General features: G+C 43.0%; 1 long non-coding RNA gene across 2 annotated transcripts; it reads left to right on the top strand.

Moving 5' to 3' along the window:
- The first annotated feature begins 16,766 nt into the window (after window positions 1-16,766).
- LOC139006819 (uncharacterized) lies at window positions 16,767-22,140 on the top strand. Of its 2 annotated transcripts, XR_011470798.1 has the most exons (5): window positions 16,767-16,926; window positions 17,997-18,077; window positions 19,155-19,311; window positions 20,157-20,340; window positions 20,616-22,140. It is a non-coding gene; the product is annotated as an uncharacterized lncRNA (long non-coding RNA). The 2 variants fall into 2 exon arrangements; XR_011470799.1 differs by lacking the exon at window positions 17,997-18,077.
- Window positions 22,141-25,075: the final 2,935 nt, after the last annotated feature.

Genomic DNA, 25,075 nt, shown 5'->3' with positions numbered 1-25,075 from the left:
TGACCCAAGCCCTATAAATTCTTTGTTCTCTTGGAACTTGGGGCTCTCTCTTGCATCCAGTAATGGAGGCAGGAGGGGGACCAAGTCCCGGGCTTGAATAAAAGACCCTTTGCTTTTGCATCGGAAAAGGCTCCCTGGTGGTGGATTATTGGGGACCCCGAACTCTGGGCATAACAATAGCTCTGTCTTATCCTGCTTCAACTTCAGTGCCTGCCCTGGTGCCAGGGACCTGAGAGGGTTTGCTGAGGGAGTGAGTGAGTGAGTGAGAGAGTGAGTGAGTGAATAATGAGTGAGTGAATGAATGAGCGAGTAAGTGAATGAGCAAACAGCTACAGGGCTGGAACTTCTGCTGCGTTGCCATAACAACGCGGCAGAAGTTCCCGCCTCACTCCAGGCTGCCTGAAGCCCACCCTGGGAAAGTTCCCGCCCTGCTTCCAGCAGCTCTGAGCCCCTCTTCTGGCTGCACACTGAATTTCTAACATCTTGAGGACATAGCTCCATCTTATCCTGCTTCAACTTCAGTGCCAGGCCTGGTGCCAGGGACCTGAGAGGGTTTGCTGAGTGAGTGAATAATGAGTGAGTGAATGAGTGAATGAATGAGCAAGTAAGTGAATGAGCAAGCAGCTACTGGCGGGGATAGTTCGCACTCTGCTGTGGGCTGCCTGATGCAAACCCCGGGAAGTTTCTGCCCTTCGTCCAGCGGCCCCACTCCCCTCTCCGGCTGCATAGTTCGAGCAGGGCAAACGTGGCCGGGGTGTGCGTTTTGGCAGATGGGTGCATTAGCACCTGTCAGGCGGGGATTACCTCCCCCCCCCCCCCAGGGCCCTTTGTGGGCGTGGCCAGTAGCAGATCAGTGCATTAGCACCTGTCAGCTGGGGATCCCCGTGGGAGGGCTGTTTGTGGGCGTGGCTGGTGGCCGATCGCTGAGGTCCCGCTGGCAGCCCTGGGTCTGTTTTCATACTGGCTGCCTGCAGACCGGGGTGCAAATAGCAGGCCCAGATGGCAGCGGGGCAGGCGGGATGGTGCTGTTCCGCCCTGCCTGCAGTATGAAAATTAGCTGCCATCTTTGTTGGTGGTTAACCGCCATCTTAGTTGGCAGTTAATTTGCATATCGCCCTGATTAGCCAATGGGAAGGGTAGCAAAGTTACAGTTAATTACCATGTTTCTCTTTTATTAGTGTAGATATAGGATGTCCCTTTTTCTCCCCTTTTGCCCCCTCTCTGGCCATCACCATACTGTTCTCTGTGTCCATGGGTTGTGCATGTATTTTCTTGGCTAATCCCTTCTTTAAATTCACTTCTTTGAATTTTTATTTTCAGACTAGTGGCCCAGTGCACGAAATTCGTGCATGGGGGAGGGTGTGTTCCTCAGCCTGGCCTGCACCCTCTCCAATTTAGGACCCCTTGAAAAATGTCCTGCCAGTTTACAGGGATTGGCCTAAACCAGCAGTCGGGCATCCCTCTCGTAATCCGGGACTGCTGGCTCCTAATTGCTCACCTGCCTGCCTGCCTGCCTGATTGCCTCTAACCACTCTGCCTGCCGGCCTGCTTGTCCCCAAATGGCCCCCTGCCAGCCTGATCACCCCAAACTGCCGCCCTGCTGGCCTGCTCGCCCCTACCTTCCATCCCCATTGGCCTGCTCATCCCCAACTGTCCCCCTGCTGGCCTGCTCACTCCAAACTGTCCTCCCCCCCCCCCCGCGCTGTCCTGATCACCTCCAACTGACCCCCACTGATGGCCTGCTTTCCCCTAACTGCACCCCCCTGCTGGTCTGCTTACCCCAACAGCCCCACCCCCCACCAGCCTGATCACCCACAACTGCCCTCCCCTCTTGGCCTGTAACCACCTCTACCTCGGCCCCACCACCATGGCTTTCTCCAGAAGAACATCTGGAAGGTCTCCCAGTCTAATTAGCATATTACTCTTTTATTAGTATAGATATGTTTGTCTGTAAATATGATTATGATTGCAGATATGAGTAGGACCAGGTAAAATTTTATAGAATGGGTCTTTTATTACAGATGGTTTGCTATGTATGCATTTTTTCTAAAGAAGTAAAAATTACTTTAAAAAATGTTTCAGGAAGACTTTGAGAAATTTACAGTATCTGCTTTTCTTCCAAGAGAAGTTGTCACTTTTATGCCAGAGTGAGAATTATTTGTATGCTTTGTATGTCAGCATTGGCCACCGTGACTGGGGGGCACTTAGCTTGACTTGAGAGTAATTATCTTGCTCACTGGCTGGGAGGGAGGGTGTGTGGCAGAGGAGAGAAATACTCGGTTCTGGATTATTCATAGATTGCTGACTTTCTGGATTGATTGTGCAAGCCCCTCCTTTCATTGATGTCCACCTTCTGTTGACAGACATCTGCCCTGGGAGAGAAATGAGATGAAACTCTCTTTCTTTTCATTGTAAAAAGCATTTGAATTCCTATGGTGTGATAAGGCCACCCAGCCATCCACAGTCAAGGTACACAATTTCATGAAGGATGTTCCCACTCTTGAATAAATTAAAACAATTTTTTGCTTTTAATTTAAACTTTCTTCTATAACTGTTTTCTTGTTATTTAAAAGCTAGTTTTTTTTTAAAACTGCTTCCAAAGCTTTTCAAGCTGTATATGACCTTGGAATGAATTTATAAATAAGAATTGAGCCCGGCCAGTGTGACTCAGTGGTTTAGCATTGACCTATGAACCAGGAAGTCACAATTTGATTCCAGGTCAGGCCACATGCCCAGGTTTTGGCCTGATCTGTGTAGGAGGCAGCCGATCAATGATTCTCTCTCATCATTGATGTTTCTATCTCTCTCCCTCTCCCTTCCTCTCTGAATCAGTAAGAATATATTTTAAAGAGAGAGAGAGAGAGAGAGAGAGAGGAGAGTGTATATGTTTGTAAATAAGAAAACATGTATTTGATGGTCTTAGAAAGTCTTATTTTCTTTCATTAAAACTTGTGCAGTATAGGGAACTCCATAGATTCCCTCAATTTGAAGAAAGTTAGAGGGAAAGGTACTAATTCAGAGTTCCTTGGGAAAATGTATCACTTACATATTTTTTTATGTTTCTGTTTTAAATCAAAAACATATATTTTCTATTCAGAAAATATATTTGGATCTAAATATCTTCTATAATTTTAACCCTAAAATATCAATTTAAATATTTTAAAAATGGTTGGGATGTTTGTTTTTTTAAATAAGTTAGGTTACTGGAGTTCTACATGTTACTGGATCACCTGGGGTAATTTTCTGATTGGAAAATTAAGAATTATAGTCAGAGGGATGGACATTAGAATTTTAAAAGAACATATTCAATTTACTTTAGAAGCCGAACCTATCTTATCATGTGACTTGTTTTGTATGTCTGTTAAACTATATTATCACATAAGCATTGCTGCTATTGGGACAAACAGTGACAGTTGATTCGGGTCATTTGAATGTCCACTGTCTGTTTTAATTTGTATGTTCGTTTTGATTCTGTCATATGCTCAAACTTCAGTGGAAGTCATGAGAACTTATTATTTTTGCCTGCTCCCTCCTTTACGTTGGAAATATTCTTTTTTACTCAGAGGGACCTTAACTTCGATGTAAGGGATTGTTTCCACTGCCAACTGTTTTCTTCCTTGCCAAGTAAGAGAGTTGTTGTGAACTCTTCAGTGATGCCTTCCCCAGGATATTTGCAGATGTGGTTGGGAAAAGTCATTTCATCCCCAACCTTTGCATGTCAGGTGCTGGGGTGCCCAGGTGCCACCTGGCCTGCGCCCAGGCTCTCCAGCCCTCCAATTGCCATGGTGATCACCAGGCCGCAGAGTTTTATTTGTTTCAGAGGAGTATAAATTATTTAAGAATTAAAGCTATGTGCACATGGCCAAAAAAAACCCCAAAAAACAGCTCCACCAGTCCCACCTGTCCCACCCGTCTGGGAAGTTTTGTGTGAAAGGGCCGGCAGGGGAGGGCAGTTGCGCCAATTGGGCTGGCAGAGGAGGGCAGTTGGGAGTGAACTGGCCAGCAGGGGTGCAGTTAGGTGTCAATCAGGCCGGCTGGGTAGTGATTAGGGGGCGATCAGTCTGGCGGGCAGGCCAGTGGTTAGGAGCCACCAGTCCCACATTGTGAGAAGGATGTCTGACTGCTGGACATCCCCCAAAGGGGTGCCAAATTGGAGAGGGTGCAGGCCAGGCTGAGGGACAACCCCGGCCCCCATGCATGAATTTGGTGCGCCGGGCCACACATCCTATATAACTTGAGTGGGCCTCATTCAGTCGGTTGAAAGCCTAAACAGAACAAAGACTGATCTCCCCAAGAAAGAGGAGATTCTACCAGCAGAAAGCCTTTGCACTTGAACTGCAACTGTTCCTGGAGTCTCCAGCATGCCAGTCTACCCCATCAGATTTTGGACTCAACAAGCTCCATAATTGTGTGAGCCAATTACTTAAAAGAAATCTCTCAGGATATAGTATATCCTACTGAAAAACCTTAACTAATGCATATGATGTCCTCAAGGTTCATTCATGCTCTAGTATGGGTCAGAATTTCCTTCAATTTTAATGCTCTTGCAGATACATTTTCATTCATTCATTCATCCATTGATGGACACTTGGATTGCGTCCACCTTTCAGCTATTGTGAATAATATGTCTAAAAGCAGGGAGATATAAAAATCTGCTCAAGTCTCTGCTTTCATATCTTTTGAGTATATTCCCAGAAGTGGGATTGCTGGATCATATGGTAATTCTATTCTCAATTTTTTGAGGAACTGCCATGCTGTTTTCCATAGTGGATGCACCCATTTTACATTTCCACCAGTAGACACAAGAGCTCCAATTTCTCCACCTCCTTGCTAACCCTTGTTTTTCTTCCTCTCCTTCCTACACTCCCTCCCTCCTTTCCTCCCTTCTTTCCTTCCTTCCTTCCTTCCTTCCTTCCTTCCTTCCTTCCTTCCTTCCTTCCTTCCTTCCTTTCTTCCTTCCTTCCTTCCCTCTCCTCCATCCTTGGCTTCTTTCTTTCTCTTTTTCTTTCTTTCTTTTCTCTCTCTCTCTCTCTCTCTCTCTCTCTCTCTCTCTCTCTCTCTTAACCATACTAATGGGCATGAGGTGGTATCTCATTATGGTTTTGATTTCCATTCCCCTGATGATTAGTGGTGTTGAGTACCTTTTTATGGGCTTGCTGGCATTTTATATCTTCTCTGGAGAATTATCTATTCAACTACTTTGTCCATTTTTTAACTTGGTTATCTGATTTTGTTGTTGTTTTTGAGTTGTACAAGTTCTTTATATATTCTAGGTAGTAGGTTTTTTAAAAATATATATATTTTATTGATTTTTTACAGAGAGGAAGGGAGAGGGATAGAGAGTTAGAAACATTGATGAGAAACATTGATCAGCTGCCTCCTGCACACCTCCTACTGGGGATGTGCCTGCAACCAATGTACATGCCCTTGACTGGAATTGAACCTGGGACCTTTCAGTCCGCAGGCCGACACTCAATCCACTGAGACAAACTGGTTAGGGCTAGGTAGTAGCTTTTTCTTGGATATATGATTTGCAATTATTTTCACCTATTCCATATGCTGTCTTTTCACACTGTTGATTGTGTCTTTTGATGCGCAGAAGTTTTAATTTTGTTTTAGTTCAAGTTACCGATTTTTATTTTTTCAGCCTTTGTGATTGTTATATCCAAGAATTATTGCCATCCAATATCTCGAAGTTTCCCCCATTTTCTTCTAAGACTTTTATAGTTTATAGTTATGTTTAATTCCATTTAAGTTATGTTTTATAAATGGTGTAAGGTCCATCTTCATACTTATGCATGGGGATATCACCCTCCCCCCTATTTTTTTTTAACTATTCACTCCTTCAGAATTTCTATCACTTACCATAGATTTAGTTCTTTTACCCAGAGGTGATCAAATCCATTCATCTTGACTGCCTCTTCCCTGAATTCTAGTCCCCCATTTTCAAAAACCATGGAATACCTCTTGGAGTCAATGAAAGTGGGGCAGCCTGGAAATTCAGTTTGATTAATTATTGACTATTACATGAGGAAAGAGAATATGTCCCATGCCCACTACAGTGTGGTTTAATTAGCAAAAGTAGTGTGATTAGATGTACACTGGAGAGTTATCAAAGAAACTGAGGTTCAGAGAGACAAGTATTATTAGGGTACACATTGTACTATTCCAGGGAGAGGCACATGGGGTCTGGAGGATGGGAACAACTGCTCTCTAAAAAGGTGTTTTCTCTTACAGGACAGGCAGATTTCATGGGACTTTCTCAGGCCTAGGTAATATGTCTCACTCAAATCCCTATGTTTTCCTGGTTTTGAGTCTATGATCAACAAGCAATTCCAACTCACATCTACTTCCCAAAGAGAAAATTAGCTTATGCTCACTGGAAAGGGCTCCTTTATAAATACACATCCCTTAGCAAATATAAATTTAGTGATTATGTATCTGTCGTGAACCTGATACTTTCTGAGTTGCTAAGATAATTCAGTTTCTGGACTGATGCTCAGTTAATGACGTTTCCTATAGCTGGTCATGTGGTTTAGATACCGTGACCTTTCCTCCCTAGACATAACATCTAGGCCTCAGTTTTATTTCAATTCCAGGGCCAGAAAAGCAGCAAAACAAGGGGGGCAAGCCAGGACCAGCTAACTAATGACCCCCTTCCCTGGCATTGACCCATCAGTGGAGACCATGACCCTGAAAGGATATGCCTGGAAAAGCAGATGAATATTCTATTGAGATCCTTCTCTAAGATCTCCCCTAAAGTCCCAGCCTTTAAAACCCTCAAGACAAGGACCCAGCTCGCAGGGAGTGTGCCTGTGCCTTTCCCTTCACTCATCATTCCCCACAGGTGTGCAACTCCTAAACTCTAAGGGCCTCCAGGAGACTTGCAACCAGGGGAGCAATGGGCAGCAGCATCTCATCCTGGGCTAACCCCTGAATCTGTCTCCAAGGCCCCTTTACTCTGAGCCAAAGTAGTCCTGCCTCAGCTAATTTCTTTCCTATAACATTTCCAGAGGCCAAAGCAGACCGCCTAGGTCTCTCCTGTTGCTGCTTTATCCTAAGCCCTTCCTGTTTCACTATCCACACCATTAATAAACATACTCTTGAAATACCTGGACTTGTGTTGTGAAATCTTTCCTGCAGCAAGTCAAGAACAAACATACAACTAGCCTGCCTGAGGCAGACTGCTGTGGGCCCTGTCTCTGTCCACTAACTAACTCCAATTGATATGAGTAATAGTTAACCTTTTTTAGCTTTTATAATGCAGCATGCAAAATGCTAAGCCCTTTATGTTACCAAGAGGATTTCAATGATCCCACAAAAATCCCATAGGATAGGTCATTCCCTCCCGCCCCCAAGCTCTAAGAGAAAATTTATTTCGAAAGTCGCAGAGGTAGAAGAAATGAGCAATAGAAAAATGGGCTCCAGAAACAAGTTATGGAGGCAAAAAAAAAAGGGCACTTTGAACTTAGGAGAAAGAGAGAGGCAAGGAGGACCAGCCTGGGGGGAAGAAGAGAGAGGAGGGAAATGGGAGGGGAAAGGCACAGGTGTGCTCCCAGGAGGGAGATCTCCAGGATAGGTCCTGTCATTATCTCCATTTTATAACTAAGGAAACTGAGGCCCAGAGGGTTTAAACAACATTCCAAGGCCACCCAACTGGTTACTAGTAGAGGAGGGATCTGAATCCAAGCAGTGTGACTCTTACTGGCACATATACTTAAAATTAGCAAGAAGTAATGAGAACAGGAAAAGAAACAATGCTGGCCAACGAAGAATTTAAACGACACACAATATTTAACTCTGTGATTACTAGAAAAAAGGCGAAGAGGAATACATAACAGGTGTAAATAGCTCTCACTGTTGAGTTATAGAAAGCATATTTGTACATTATGTGGACCAGGGGTCCTCAAACTACGGCCCGAGGGCCATATGAAAATACAAATATTGTATTCCTGTTTTGTTTTGTTACTTCAAAATAAGATATGTGCAGTGTACATAGGAATTTGTTCATAGTTGTTTTTTTTTAACTATAGTCTGGCCCTCCAACGGTCTGAGGGACAGTGAACTGGCCCCCTGTTTAAAAAGTTTAAGGACCCCTTATGTGGACAAAAAGGGGCCACATCTAAACCTGACAAGCTCAGGGGAGGCCTTACAAACTCAGAGACCTGAAGTAACCACATAGGATGGTCTGAAATTAAAACTCTAAGCAAAAGCAGTTCTTGACAGGCTAGAATCTTCCCTGACAAAAGAATCTTTCCCTTAATTGAACCTGTCTATTGCCTATGTTTTTCCTGAGCCCATTTCTTCTATAGCCACACTGGCTGGGCTAACGGGACTTCTTTAAGGAGAAGAGAAAAGATAAAAAAATATGAATAAGAGAATAGAGGGAAGCCCTGGCTGGTATGACTCAGTTGGTTAGAGCAATGTCCCATATACACCAAAAGGTCATGGATTTGATTCCCAGTCAGGGCACATACTAGTACCTATGTTATGAGTTCAATTCCAGGTCTGCTCAGGAGGCAACCAATTGATGTTTCTCTCTCTCCTTCTCACTCTAAAAAAAACAAAAAAAACGAAAACACTCCAAAAACAAAACAACCAAAACATGTCCTCAGCTGAGGATAAAATAAAAATTTTAAAAATAGAAAATACAGGAAAGACAAAGCTGATAAAGGCAAACAGTAAAAGCAGTGGATCAACCAACTATACAGCTAGTACAAAGGTTAAAAGGTATGTAGGAAGATCATGTATAATTACAACAATAAATTAAGAGACACACAAGAACTAAAAGTAATGATAAAAACATAAATGTAGAGAGGATGAGTAAAAATTGTAGTGATTCTAGAATGTGTTTGAATTTAAGTGACTATCAACTTAAAAGAGACTACTATAAACATAGCTTGGGACAACTAAAATAATCCAACCCCGGGAAACCAAGATGGCGGCATAGGTAAACACCGGAAATTGCTGCCTCCCACAACAAATTCAAAAATACAACTAAAAGAAAAGACGGACATCATCCAGAACCACAGGAAGGCTGGCTGAGTGGAAATTCTACAACTAGAAGGAAAGAGAAAAGCACATTGAGACTCAGAGGAGGTGCAGAAGTACAGGGGTACAGAGGCGCACGGGGCAAGGGCTGGCAACTGAGGAAGCGGCTGTCTTTTTGAATCAGGAGGGAGTCACAAGCCCCCAACTGCTCTGAACTCCAGTTCCGGGTGAGACTCTGGTGACATAGACTCATACGGGGAGAAACTGGACTGTCTGGCAGTGGGCAGAACTTGGAACTCGAGGGCGGCTTTCTCTCAGAGGTGCTTGAAGAGATTACCGGGACACTGAGACTCGGGGCCTCTTAGGGTAGGACTGAGGATCAGCCATAGCTGCTTGCTCCACCCTGTTGATTCCCTGAGACCCTGCCCCACCCAAGCTGTGGCAGAGGCATTTGCATATGAATGCCCTGGCCCTTTGCAATCTCAAAATTAACTAACAAACTGCAGCTAGGCCAGACAGACCCAGAACTTCCAAGAGAAGGCCCAAGCCCCACAGCAGCTTACATTGCTTCACAGCTGGGCCTCATTTGGGCACCTCCAAACCCCAAACAAGGAAGGGGAATCAGCAGATCTCCTCGTAGCTCCTCTTGGGTAGCCTCAGGCAGAGGCTAAATTAGCACCTCCTTAGATCCAAGAGCCAGTGTACCCAGGGGTCAGAGTGGGACCATCCAATTACAACTCCTCAGATCCATAAGGGACACACAAAGCAGGGGGCAGAGTCAGTGAGCACCAAAGCTCCAATGAACCAAGTCTTGCCTCATAAGGTTGTCTTCAGCACAGAAGTTCTCCCACCGTAGACACAGCTGAATCTCACAGCCAATTGGCCTGGAGGTCAATTCCTCTCAGTGATACCTACAACAATCAAGGCTTAACTACAACAAGACTGTGCACACAGCCCACAAAGGGGTGCACCAAGAGTGTCCACCTCTGGTAATTGGGGAGGCTGACCCACTGGGACCTATAGGACATCTAGCACACAAAGCCACTCTATCAGCACGGGGAAGCACAAAAAATGCGGAGGCAAAGAAACAGGTCACAAATGACAGAAATGGAGGAAAGCAAACTACTGGATATAGAGTTCAAAAGCACACTTTTAAGGTTTTTCAAGAAATTTCTAGAAACTGCCGATAAATTTAGTAAGACCCTCAAAAAGACTGATAAGACCGCCGATAAATGTAGTGAGACCCTCAAGAAATCTAGTGAGACCCTCGAGGTTATGAAAAAGGACCAACAAGAAATTAAGCAGACACTGACTGAAATAAAGAATATTATACAGACTCCCAACAGCAGACTAGAGGATCATAAGAATCAAGTCAAAGATTTGAAATATGAAGAAGCAAAAAACACTCAACCAGAAATCAAAATGAAAAAAGAATCCAAAAATACGAAGATAGTGTAAGGAGCCCCTGGGACAGCATCAAGCGAACCAACATCCGAATTATAGGGGTGCCAGAAGAAGAGAGAGAGCAAGATATTGAAAACCTATTTGAAGAAATAATGACAGAAAACTTCCCCTTCCTGGTGAAAGAAATAGACTTACAAGTCCAGGAATCGTAGAGAACCCCAAACAAAAGGAATCCAAAGATGACCACACCAAGACAGATCATAATTAAAATGTCAAGAGCAAAAGACAAAGAGAGAATCCTAAAAGCAGTAAGAGAAAGTTACCTACAAGGGAATACCCATATGACTTTCAGCTTATTTCTCAACAGAAACTTTGCAGGCCATAAGGGAATGGCAAGAAATATTCAAAGTGATGAATGCCAAGAACCTACAACCAAGATTAATTTATCCAGCAAAGCTATCATTCAGAATTGAAAGTCAGATAAAGAGCTTCGCAGATAAGGAAAAGCTAAAGGAGTTCATCACCACCAAACCAGTATTATATGAAATGCTGAAAGGTATCCTTTAAGAAGAGGAAGAAGAAGAAAAATGTAAAGATACAAATTATGAACAACAAATACACATCTATCAACAAGTGAATCTAAAAATCAAGTCAATAAATAATCTGATGAACAGAATAAACTGGTGAATATAATAGAATCAGGGGCATAGAAAGGGAGTGGACTGACTATTCTTGGGAGGGAAAGGGGTGTGGGGGATGTGGGAAGAGACTGGACAAAAATCGTACACCAATGTATGAGGACAGTGGGGGGGGGGCGTTGAGAGCGGGGGGGGGGGGAGTGGGTGGAGGGGAGCTATGGGGGGGAAAAAGGAGGAACAACTGTAATAATCTGAACAATAAACATTTAATTAAAAAAATAAATAAAATAAAATAATCCAACCCAAAGCAACAACAACAACAAAAAAAACATAGCTTGGTATAGCACAGTGGTCGGCAAGCTCATTAGTCAACAGAGCCAAATATCAACAGTACAACGATTGAAATTTCTTTGGAGAGCCACATTTTTTAAACTTAAACTATATAGGTAGGTACATTGTTATTAATTTAATTAGGGTACTCCTAACCTGGCGTTTGCTAAAAACGTCCTCAATCTGGTTGAGGTACATTTGCTGAGGTCGACCCCTTCTAACTCTCCCATCCATACTCGTCTTGTATACTTGTTTCCTCTATCTTTTGTCACCCGTGTGCGATTTGCTGAGGGGACTAGCACTAACCACTGCAAAATGAGACTGCTGACTGACTGGCTCACTCAACTCCTGCATGAATCGCGTGCCTCCCCAGCGCTGTGTATCCCGCGGCCCGCCTGTGCCTAGTCTCCCATAGCCTGACAGACTGACACCCCTCACTTCTAATGGCACCTTTTCAAAATAGACTTGCCCAGGCTGAAAACCAACTTCTGCCCATAGGCCACAAAGTTTCTATCGCACTGTACATGCACGCCCCCACGTGGTATTTTGTGGAAGAGCCACACTCAAGGGGCCAAAGAGCCTCATGTGGCTCGCGATCCTGGGTTTGACGACCACTGGTATAGCACATACTAACCACAAACCAAAAATTGACAAGAGATATAAAAAAAAAAAATAAAGAAATCTAAGTATAACACTATTGAAAGTCAACAACATGCAAGAGAGAAAGCAAGGGAATAAAAACAAACTGGGAAGAACAACAAACACAATTAGAAACCGATGAATAAAATGGCAATAACTACGTACCTATCAATAAGTACTCTAAATCTAAATGGACTAAATGCTCCAATCAAAGAGATAGGGTGGCTGGATGGATAAAAAAGACCCATAGTATATGGTCTATAGGAGACCCACTTTAGATTAAAAGATACACACAGACTAAAGATAAAGGGGTGGGGGGAAAAGCTATTTCATGAAAGTGGAAAAGAAATGAAATAAAAATATGGTAGCAATACTTATGTCAGACAAAATAGACTTTAAACCAAGGGTTGTAACAAGTGACTATGGCACTTCATAATGATAAAGGGATCAATCCAACAAGAGGACAAAATTCTTGTAACTGTCTATACCCAATGTGGGAGTTCCTGAATACATAAAGCAAATATTGACAGACATTAAGAAAGATATTGACAGTAATACAGTACTAGGAGGGGACTTTAACACCCCATTGACATCAATGGATAGATCAATCAGTCAGAAAATCAAAAAGGAAACAGTGGCTTTATTTTATTTTTTTCAACATAGACATTCATTCATGTTGCCTATAACATCTTTGTCAGGATTTTGTTACCAGAATTATGATAGACTTATTAAATGAGTTTGGAGCCCTTCCCGATTTGGCTCAGTGGATAGAGCGTCAGCCCATGGACAGAAGGGTCCCGGGTTCGATTCTGGTCACAGACACATACCTTGATTGCCGCCTCCTCCCCGGCCTGGGCCCTGGTCAGGGCTCATACAGGAGGCAACCAATCAATGTGTTCCTCTTACATCGATGTTCCTCTCTGTCTTTCCCTCTCTCTTCCACTATTCCTAAAAATCAATGGCAAAATATCCTCGGGTGAGGATTAACAAAAAACCTAGCTGGTTTGGCTCAGTGGATAGAGTGTTGGCCTGTGGACTAAAGGGTCCCAGGTTTGATTCTGGTCAAGGGGCACATGCCCAGGTTGCAGGCTCAATCCTCAGTAGAGGGCATGCAGGAGGCAGCCAATCAATGATTCTCTTTCATCATTGATGTTTCTATTTCCCTCTCCCTTCCTCTCTGAACCACATAAACAAAAATGATATATAAAAATCACATGATCATATCAATAGATGCAAAAAAATCATTTGAGAAAATCCAACATCCATTTGTGATTAAAAAAAATCTCAGCAAAATGGGTACATAGGGAACATATGTCAATGTAATAAAGGCCATATATGACAAACCCACAGCTAACATCATACTCAATGGTGAAGAGATAAAAGATATTTATTTTCTTTTTAAAATTTTTAAATATCTGAAAAAATTAAAAAATATATTTTTGTTGATTTTAGAGTGAAAGGGAGAGGGAAAGAGAGATAGAAACATCAATGATGAGAATCATTGATCGCTGCCTCCTGCACACCCCACACTGGGGATCGAGGCCGCAACCCAGGCATGTGCCTTGGCTGGCATTGAACCCAGGACCCTTCAGTCCTCAGGCCGACACTCTATCCACTGAACCAAACTGACTACGGCTAAAAGCTTTTTCTTTAAGATCATGAACAAGAGAAGGATGTCCACTTTCACCACTTTTATGCAACGCAAACTTGGAAGTCCTAGCCACAGCAATCACACAAGAAAATGAAATAGAAGGTGTCCAAATTGGAAAGGAAGAAGTAAAACTGTCATTATGTGCAAGTGACTTAATACTATATATAGAAAACTCTAAGGAATATACTAAAAAACCATTAGAACTAATAAATGAATTTAGTGAAGTTGCAAGATACAAAAAAAGAAAAAGAAAAAAGAAATGCAGGAATGTGTTGCAATTTTATACAGTAAGTAGAGGCCCAGTGCATGAAATTCATGCACAGGTAGGGTCCCTAGGCCTGGCCAGCCATCAGGGCCCATCAGGTTTCTCATCTCCCTGCCTTCCTGCCTCCTCCTTTCCTCACTGCCTGCTCACTGCCACTGTTTGGGTACCTGTCTCCTGCTTTCTCTTGCTCCCTCAGTGCCCTGACACTGGTTGCCTGCCATGTTCTGTGTCACTCCCTGGTGGTCAGTGCATGTCATAGTGAGTGACTGAACTCCTGGTCTCCTGGTTGAATTCCTGAGGGGACACTTTGCATATTAGTCTTTTATAAGTAGATAGATAGGTAACAAACTATCAGAAAGAGAAATTAAGAAGAGAATCCCATTTACAATTGTATAAAAAATAAAAATAAAATACCTAGAAATAAATTTAACCAAGGATGTAAAAGACCTGCACTCAGAAAACTATGTAAGACATTGAAGAAATGCGCTGAAGAAGATACAAGGAAATGGAAGGGTATAACATGCTCACAAATAGGAAGAATTAACATCATTAAAATGCCCATACTACCCAAAGCATTCTACAGATTCAATGCAATCCCTATCAAAATACCGATGACATTCTTCACAAAATTAGAACAAGTACGCCTAAAATTTAAATGGAATCACAAAAGATCCTTTGGAGCCAAAACAATCCTAAAAGAAAAACAAAAATGAGGTATTAAGTTACCTGATATCAAACTATACTACAAAGCTACAGTAATCAAAACAGCATGCTATGGCATAAAAAGACAAACAGATCAATGCAACATAATAGAGAGCCCAGAAATAAACCCACATCTCAGTTAATCTAACACAGTGGAGTCAAGAATATTCAATGTGGTGAAGACAGTCTCTTCGATAAATGTTGTTGGGAAAACTGGACAGATACATGCAAAAGAATGAAGCTGGATTGCTTTCTAATAACATATCCAACCATAAACTAAAAATGGATTAAAGACTTAAATGTAAGACCTGAAACCATGAACCACCTAGAAGAAAACATAGGCAGTAAACACTTTGACATTGCTCTTAATGATTTTGTGTTTGTAGGAGTGTGTGTGGGGGGTATCTCCTTAGGGAAGGGAAAAGTTTTTGCACAGCAAAGAAAACAATCAACAAAAAAAAGGCAACTCACTGAACAAGAGAACATATCTGCCAATGATACAGCAACACCGAAAAACCCCAAACAACCCAATTTAAAAATGTGCAATGGACCTGATTAGACATTTATCCAAAGAGGACATACATATGGCTATTAGACATATGAACAGATGCTCAACATCATGAATCATCTGGGAAAGCAAATTAAATTAAATTAAAACCACAATGAGATATCTCCTCACCCCTGTCAGAATGGCTATCATCATTAAATCAAAAGACAAATGTTAGCAATGATGTAGAAAAGGGAATCCTTGTGCACTGTTGGTGAGATTGTAAATTGGTGCAGCCATTGTAGAAAACAGTACTGAGGGTCCTCAAAAAATTTAAAATAGAACTACTTTATGACCAAAAAATCAACTTATGGATATTTATCTAAAGGAATCCAAGACACTAATTTGAAAAGATATATGCAGACCTATGTTCATTGCACCATTATTACACGAACCAAGAGATGGAAACAGCCTAAGTGTCCATCCATAGATTGATAAAGAATGAATAAAGAAGATGTGGGACATATATAATGGAATATTTCTCAATCATAAAAAGGAATGAAATCTTGCCACCTGCAACAACACGGATAGGCCGAGAGGGTATTATTCTAAGTGAAATAAGACAAACAACACAGGATTTCATTAATATGGGGAATTTACATAACAAATGAACAAGCAAAACGGAAACAAAATCACATAGAGAACAAATCATTGGTTGCCAGATGGAATGGGGTTTAGGGAAAAGGTGAAGAAATTAAGTACAAATCGCTAGTTATAGCCCTATGTGGTCTGGCTCAGTGGATAGAGCATCCACCTTTGGACTCAGAGTTGCAGGTTTGATTCCAGTCAGGGCACATGCCTGGGTTGTGGGTGATCCCCAGTAGTGGGTGTGCAGGAGACAGCCAATCAATGATTCTCATCATTGATGTTTTTGTCTCTCTCTCCCTCCCCCTTCCTCTCTGAAATCTATAAAAATATATATTTAAAAAGTTGCCACCTATAAAAACAGTCAAGAGGAAGTAAAGTAGAGCATACAGGAAAGTCAATAACATTATAATAGGTAAGTATGGTGTCAGATAGGTACTAGATTTAATTGTGTGAATACTAGGTAAGATACATAAATGTCCAGTCAGTATTGTTGTACTCCTGAAACTAATATCATATTGCATGACAACTAAAATAGGAAAAAAAAAGACGTCCAAGTTCCTGTACAGCCCAGTTGAGGCGAGTACTGTTCATTCAGAGGTAGAAATAACACGTTCACATATTAAGGCCTGGCAAGAGGGAGGATCAGAATACTGGTTTCTCAATTCTCTGCTAGCCTTTTTGCCAGCAGTGCTTGGTAAATATGAGCCCATTTCTTCAAGCCAATCATCTGTGGAGGTTAGAACATCTGCGCCAATACGGGGAGGATCACACATCCTGCACCGGGCAAGGACCGCGAGGGAGGTCGCAGGTTGGCATTAAGCCCAAAGGCTGTGTGTGGTTAGAAAGGCTGGCCCAGGGTCCATCACCTGCAGCTTTCCTACCGCCAGGAAACAGTCCCGCCCTGAGCCAGCCGCGCAAGCCCAGTGGTGCAAAAAGAGACCACGCCCACGTCCCCAAGTGAGCACGCGCAGTGGCGCGGGGCGTGGCTCCGCCGCACGCTCCTCTGGGGACTGGGTGTAGCCGCGCTTTTAAGCTCCGCGACCTTATCTCTCATACCTCAGCCGCCTGTCCTGAAGCGAAGCTGTCTCGCCCGGGAAGAGAGTGGTCACGGTGTCGCGTGGTAACAAAGCTTAGGACAGGAGAACCTACATGAGAAAGGACGTCCTCCGGTGTAAGTGCTAACCAGTGGCTGTTTGCGGAGGGGCGGGGGGCGTCGGGAGCGGGAAAAACCTTCGCGGCATGGAGGGGCGGAGCTAACGTGTGATTGATAGGCGAGAAACCTGTGCAAGGGCGAATGGGAGGTGAGTGAGGGCGGGATCTGCAGTTGAACTGAAGCTGTGCTTTGGAGTAATAATAACTAACACGCACCAGGGACTTCAGTAACCCATCTGTGCTAACCGCTTTTTATAAGTTACTTATTTAGTGGTCACTGCAGCCTTATGGATATGCAGTTTTATCTGTCTCTCCTTTACACGCGGGGAAACTGAGGGTTAGGGCTATTAACTTAGGCAAGAATACAGCTGGGGTCCCAAATTTAGAAGCCTGACCTCAGAGCCCATACTGTTAATGGCTCTGCCCTTCAGAAAAGCAAGGTGGAGTGGGGTCCAGTCAGGAGGGTTCGGTTGAATGGAATTGACCAGATTGTTGGAGGATGTGCAATGAAAAGTGGAAAAAACACCAAGTAGCAGGTTTTTCCTACAGGATGTGAGAGCTCTGAGGATGGAGGTGGGAGGCCGGGCCATGTCCCCTGCTGTGGGAGCATTGCAGCCCTGCTGGTGCTGTGCCTGGATTAACTGTAGGTGCAGAAAAGGTTTTCTTTTGTGGCTGTGTTGTCTCCCAGGTGTGTGAAGTTAAAGCATTTTAGGGGCTTAAAATGGGGATTGTGCTTTTAAATTGTTTCTGTCTTCTCTGGCTGCCATAACAAAACGCCATACATTGGGTGGCTTAAACAACAGAGTATTTTGTTTGTTTGTTTTTGTTGTATTTTAATTCTCACCTGAGGATATTTCCCCATTGATTTCTAGAGAGAGTGGAAAGGAAGTAGGAGGGGGGGGGGAGAGAAACATCGTGGGAGAGAAACATAGATTGGTTGCCTCCCGCCCCTACCAGGGCTGGGGAACTTGCACCCCAGGTACCCTTGACCAGGAAGGACCCTTGGATCTGCAAGCTGATGCTCTAACCACTTGGCTCACTGGCCACGGCCAGAGTTCTTTTCTTTTTTTTTTTTCTTTTTCCTTACAGTTCTAGAAATTGGGAAGTCGAAGATTAAGGTTCCAGCCTAGTCTGTTCCCTGTCCAGGACCCTTTTCCTGTCTTGCAGAAGGTCGGTCCCTTTCTTACTAGTACTTGTCCTCACATGGCTGGTAAGGAGAGAGCTCTCTCTTACTCCTAGAAGGCCACCAATCTTAATAAGGATTAGGACCCACTGTTATACCTTAATTTAATCTTAATTACCCTTTTCATTTTCTGTTAATTGCCTCCTAAAAGCCCTCCCTCCAAATAAAATAGAGTCTCATGTTGGGGGTTAGGGCTTTAACACATGAATTTGAGGGAGGGTGGGACACAGTTCAATCAGTAGCAATAATTTATACCCAAGTAAATAACAAGTGATAATTGAAGACTGAAGAAAATGAACACTTTTAAAACTTACACTTTCACATAACGTCTTATTACCTCATTTAATGAGCATGAGGTTTGTGCCTTAGCACTGGTGGGGAATTCTAGGAAGAACTTGTGTGGAAGGTCATGGTTATCCTTCAGGCAGCCAATCTGAAGAGGTCAGAAAAAGCTACACCAAGCATTCTTAAAGCACACATAGTGTATCTGCTATTTGTGGATTTATCTAAACCCTTCTTTAACTTCTGACTTAGCTTGTGCTGTTTCTGGAATAATGAGATCCATAATTACCATCCACGGGGAGTGAAATAATAATTACTTTTTCTTTTCTTTTAATCCTCCCCCGAGGATATTTTTCCATTGATTTTTAGAGAAAGTGGAAGAGAGAGGGAAAGACAGGGAAATATCGATGTCAGAGAAACATATCGATGGGTTGCCTCCTGCACATGCCCCAACCAGGGCCTGGGCCGGGGAACAGCCTGCAACTGAGGTATGTGCCCTTGACTGGAATCAAACCTGGGACCCTTTGGTCCACACGCTGGCGCTCTATCCACTGAGCCAAACCAGCTAGGGCAATAATTACTTTTTTTCTGTATTGTTTCAGTTTGGTAAACAAGTCTATTTTCACCTTACCCTGGTGAGAGAAGAATGAGGAAATACAAAGCTTAGGAGCTTGAAGGTCTGGCAGATGTGCATTCAAATCTTGGATTCGGGCAATTGCTATGTGACTATCAGCATGTCACTTAACTTTTTGTTTTAAAAACAAATTTTTTATTGATTTCAGAGAGGAAGGGAAACGGAGAGAAAATCATTGATCGCTGCCTTCTGCACACCTCCTACTGTGGATGAACCTGCAACCCAGACATGTGCCCTGATCGTGATTTGAATCGTGTCTCCTAGTGTCATAGGTCAATACCCAACCACTGAGCCACACCAAGTGGGCAAGTCATTTAATCTTTCTGTCAGTTTCTTCATCTATAAAATAGAGCTAGTAATAATACTGACCACATGGTGGGTGTGAGGTTATATGAAAACAGTTTGTAACGACTAACGAACTGGCCTTGCACTAGATATTTAAGTTATGGGACATCCTCCACTGACACCTCTGAAGAAGTTTCTGTAACAGAAACCTCCACCTACAGCCCCCATGTGAAGCTTGCTGTATATCCATCAAATTTTTATTGAATCCCTGCTACTTGTCAGAGCACCTGGCATGCTGAGTGCTAGGGGCAGGGAAGAACAAGACAGACAAAGTTCTTTCTTTTATGCAGCTTATACTGTAGTGGGGAGGACTCAATGAATTGAGTGCTAAGAACTATGAAGAAACTAAAAGCAGGGTAATGACAGCAAAGAGTGATTTTGCGTAGAGCGGCCTGCGTGTGTGCATGCACACGTATTTGGAGGGAGGGTGATTGACCACTGTAGGGGGGCCAACTGAAGGGAGAGACTTCCCTGAGGAGCTGAGCTGTCCTTGAGGATTCCTCATTCCCTGGGCAGGGACAGAAAGTGCAGAGCTGATACGATCAGGCTGGATGCCTTAGATGTCTGTAGGCTGACCAGTGATCTGTTTTAAAAGGGCAGGAGCCAGACAGAAGGCTCTGATTCTTGAGGCCAAAACTTTTTTTGGAAGCAGCTCTGGTTTGTACGGAAATGGAAGGCAGGATGAACGAAGCAGCAAACTAAAGGTGTATGTAAAATAAGGTTATGTACATTAACCTGTGCCATGTCAGAAAAACTATAATTGTACTTGTAATTCTCTGCCTGTGTGTCATGATTCTATTGACAGGTCTCCCATCAGGATAAAGCAGCATTTGTCATGCACATACCGCCCTGTGCAGAAGTGAGGGAAGACTGCTGCAGAAGTGAATACAGGCAACATCTTTGATCCCAGGGCACAAGTCTTTGAGAGGAAATCTCCAAGCCTCTCGAGGAGGCATTAGAAGGCTATCCAGGCAGCAAAAGTACCTCAGGTGAAATGCAGGGAGTTTCTGTATAAGGCCTTTCGTATTCTGTATTCTTCTAGAGCCCTTTGTGATAAATGTCACTGGGTGGACTGCATGATTTGGTGTGTCTTCATGGGGATATGCACATGATGGAGAGAACATGATCTCTTCTTGCCAAATAATGTAGAGCCTAAGGAGAAAATCCGTAATCAGTATTGAGACTGCTCTTAAGAACTGTTCTAGATTTCAAGCCGGTTCTTCCTGGCTCATCAGAGAACTACCAGATATTTTTCTCCCCTTAGGATCATGGCTGATAAAAACCAGGAGATCGGTGGCATCCGTTCCCTTTTCCCTTCACACCCTATTCCATCCAGATATACTTCATGACAGTGCTGTACCAGGTGTTGGAGGATGGCAAGATTGGGATATTTGAGAGTCCAATTGGCACTGTAAGTACGAACAGTTGCCCAAGAGGGCTCTTGGGAGACCTTGATTACAACTAGTCAGAGGTTTATTTGCCTCTGCAGAGGTTTTCATGGTTTGGAGTTGGGCAAAGTAGTTTTCTCAGTTTACCTTTCTGAGTAATGCTCACTTCCCTGTATTAAATTGTTAAACACAACCCCGGGTTCTAAGGAAAATTAGGCTACAGGCAAAGGAGAATTTGAATGGCAGTGGTTCTCCTTTAGGGAGCAACATAGAAATTTATTGCCGTGCCAGGTTGGGCTCAGTTGGTTGAGCATTCTCCCATGTACCAGGAGGTTACTGGTTTGATTCCCGGTCAGGGCACGTGCCTGGTTTGTGGGTTGAACCCCAGTAGGGGCATGCAGAAGATAGCTGATCCATGTTTCTTTCTCATCAATGTTTCTCTCTCTCCCTCTCCATTCCTCTCTCTAAAATAAATGAAAACATTTTTTTTTAAAAAGTCAAATTTATCAAATTTGGCGCGATGGGCTGGTGCTTTTAATTCTTTTGTCTGTTTCTTAAGAAATGTACTTTTCTCATAGCACATTTTGAAATTATAACCTATGTTCTCTTGTTTCTTGGTTTGTGGATTTTGGTGATTGGTACCTTCCTCTTGTGATGGATAAGATGTAGCTTTCTTACCATCCCTTTTCCCTGCCACTCCTGATGTAATTAGCTGTTTTTAGTCTCTGCTAAGTCATTATGCTATGATTGTTTTTTCATGGAATAATGTTATTTTTCTAGAGTTAATAATTGCCTTTTAAAAGCTTGTTTAGTTTTTAATATGCTTATGCTAATTCCACACACATCATCCAGTAGTCTCTCAATATGATACAGATTTTCACATTGTCCAAAACTACAGTTGGCCCTTGTCTGTGGGTCCTGCACCCATGGGTTCAACCAACTCCAGATCAAAAATATTGGGGGGAAAGAGCTACCTTGTTGCTGACATGTACTATGTAGTTAGACCTATGACAGTTGCTGAACATGTAGAGACTTTTTTCTTATTATTATTCCCTAAACAATATAGTATAGCAAGTATTTATATAACATTTACATTATATTATCATAAGTAATCTAGACATGATTTAAAGTATATGGGAGGATGTGCATAGGTTACGTGCAAATACTAAGTCATTTATCTACACTAATAAAAGAGAAAGATGCTAATTGACCGTACCTTTACTATACCCACCAGCCAGAGTTACTATGCAGATTAACCCAACAAAGATGGCGGTTAAATTTGCATACCCAGGTGAGGCAGGCAGCGTCAGATGCTGCCAGTAGGTCTGGGCCCCAGAATGGGACCCGGGGAGACAGGCCGGGCAGCGCCAGAAGCCACCCTCGGGGTTCGGGCCCCTAATCGAGGATGGGGGAAATGGGCAGGCAGCGCCAGACTCTGCCTGGGGGGTTCTGGGCCCCTGATTGGGGACGCGGGGGAGGCGGGGTGGGCAGCACCAGACACCACCCCTGTGGTCCGGGCCCCAGATCGGGACCTGGGGAGGTGGGTAGGAAGCGCCAGAAGCCACCCACGGGGTCCAGGTCCCAGACCGGGGGAAGGGGAGGTTGGGCGGGCAGCGCCAGATGCCAACCGGTTAGGCAGGGCGGGTAGCGCCATATACCGCCTGCGGGGTTCGGGCCCAAGATCGGGGACGGGCGAGACGGGGCAGGCAGCGCCAGACGCCACCACGGGGTCCAGTATAGCGAGAAAACTGGTGGCTTGGAGGGCATGGCACCCTCTGTCATCCAGCTTCCTCATCACAGCTGTGAAAACTGAGAGCAGGGAGGAGGAAGTCCCACCCCCACAGAATTAGCCAGAATCAGGCATTGGTCACACAGCTCTCAGCGGCCTGACAGCCAGGACTCTCATTCACCTGCGTCTCAGACCGTGATAGTAGAGAGGTGGGACTATGTCCAAAGAAGAACTGTTGATACAAGGTAGCTCTGCAGCCGAAAGATGCCTGCGTTATCGATAGAAAATGTCTGAAGAGCAACGTGCGTCTGATCTTGAAAGAAGGCGGCGCCTGCGACAGAATGTACCTGAAGACCAGCTACTGGAAAAACGTCACTGTGAAGCTGAAAAACACCGACGTCATCGACAGAAAATGTCTAAAGACCCACGTGCCTTTCAGGTTGAAAGAAGGCGGTGGCGATGACAGTCTAGAGAACAGTCATCAGCAAGTACTACCAATACTGGTAGGAACTGCCTTCTCAGCAAACATGGAGTACATGAGGATGCAATTCTCGAACACAGTTGTGGTGGAATGACTGTTCAATGTGAATTTTGCCTATCCCTAAATTTCTCTGTTGAAAAACCATCCGATGGGAAATTCACTCGATGTTGTAGCAAAGGGAAAGTCTTTCCAAATGATATACATTTTCCAGATTACCCGGCATATTTAAAAAGATTAATGACAAACGAGGATTCTGACCATAAAAATTTCATGAAAAATATTCGATCCATAAATAGTTCTTTTGCGTTTGCTTCCATGGGTGGAAATATTGCATTGCTATCAGGGTATGGGCCATACTATTTTAGAATACACGGACAAATTTATCACCGTACTGGAACTTTACATCCTTTGGATGGTGTTTCTCGGAAGTTTGCTCAACTCTATATTTTGGATACAGCTGAAGCTACAAGTAAAAAATTAGCAATGCCAGAAAATCAGGGCTGCTTAGAAAGACTCATGATCAACATCAACAACCTCGTGCATGAAATAAATGAATTAACAAAATCTTACAAGATGCTACATGAGGTAGAATAGGAAGCCCAATCTGAAGCAGCAGCAAAAGGTATTGCTCCCACAGCAGTAACAATGGCAGTTAAATACGATCGTAACAGAGACCCAGGTAGATATAATTCTCCTCATGTAACCGAGGTTGCTGTCATATTCAGAAACAAAGATGGAGAACCTCCTTTTGTAATGGACATGCTCATTCATTGTAAACCAGATCCCAATAATCCAAGTGCCACTAAAATGAAACAAATCAGTATCCTGTTTCCTACATTAGATGCAATGACATATTCTATTCTTTTTCCTCATGGTGAAAAAGGCTGGGGAACAGATATTGCATTAATACTTAGAGATAACAGTGTAATCGACAGTAATACTAGGCGAAATGTAAGGACACGAGTCAATCAAAGGCAGTATTATGATTTCATCTTTTTGTGAGGGACACATTCAATCCTATTTTAAATGCAGGAAAATTAACAGTTCATTGTGGATTCGTATTCAAAAATGGAGGCCAAGCGGATAAATTTCATCAAAGCAAACCAATCTAAGTTGAGAGTTGAAAAATATAGTGGTTTGATGGATTATCTCAAATCTAGATCTGAAAATCACAATGTGCCGATTGGTAAAATGATAATACTTCCATCATCTTTTGAGTGTAGTCCCAGAAGTATGCAGCAGCGATATCAGGATGCTATGGCAATTGTAAGGAAGTATGGCAAGCCCAATTTATTTATAACCATGACATGCAACCCCAAATGGGCAGATATCACAAACAGTTTACAATGCTGGCAAAAAGTTGAAAACGGACCTGACTTGGTAGCCAGAGTTTTTAATATTAAGCTGAGCGCTCTTTTAAATGATATATGTAAATTCAATTTATTTGGCAAAGTAATAGCTAAGATTCATGTCATTGAATTTCAGAAATGCAGACTGCCTCACACTCACATATTATTGATATTAGTTAGTGAGTCCAAATTACATTTAGAAGATGACATTGACCGTATAGTTAAGGCAGAAATTACAGATGAGGACCAGTGTCCTCGACTTTTTCAGATTGTAAAATCAAATGTGGTACATGGACCATGTGGAATACAAAATCCAAATAGTCCATGTATGGAAAATGTTCAAAGGGATATCCAAAAGAATTTCAAAATGTGACCAATGGAAATATTAATGGATATCCCAAATACAAACGAAGATCTTGTAGTACCATTTCTATTGGAAATAAAATTGTCGATAATACTTGGATTGCCCCTTATAACCTGTATTTGTGCCTCCAATATAACTGTCATATAAATGTTGAAGTGTGTGCATCAATTAGAAGTGTCAAATATCTATTTAAATACATCTATAAAGGGCATGCTTGTGCAAATATTCAAATTTCTGAGAAAAATATTATCAATCATGACGAAGTACAGCACTTCATTGATTACAGGTATGTGAGCGCTCCTGAGTCTGTTTGTAGACTTTTTGGAATGCAGATGCATGACCAATTTCATGCAATCACAAGATTAGCTATTCATTTGCCAAATGATCAGAATTTGTATTTTCATGCCGATGAT

This window comes from Myotis yumanensis, unplaced genomic scaffold, assembly GCF_028538775.1.
Source record: "Myotis yumanensis isolate MYYU_CA2020_CCGP unplaced genomic scaffold, mMyoYum1.0.hap1 SCAF_3, whole genome shotgun sequence".
Lineage (NCBI taxonomy): Eukaryota > Metazoa > Chordata > Mammalia > Chiroptera > Vespertilionidae > Myotis > Myotis yumanensis.
Note: the sequence above shows the minus strand (reverse complement) of the source record. Positions and strands in the feature narration are given on the sequence as shown.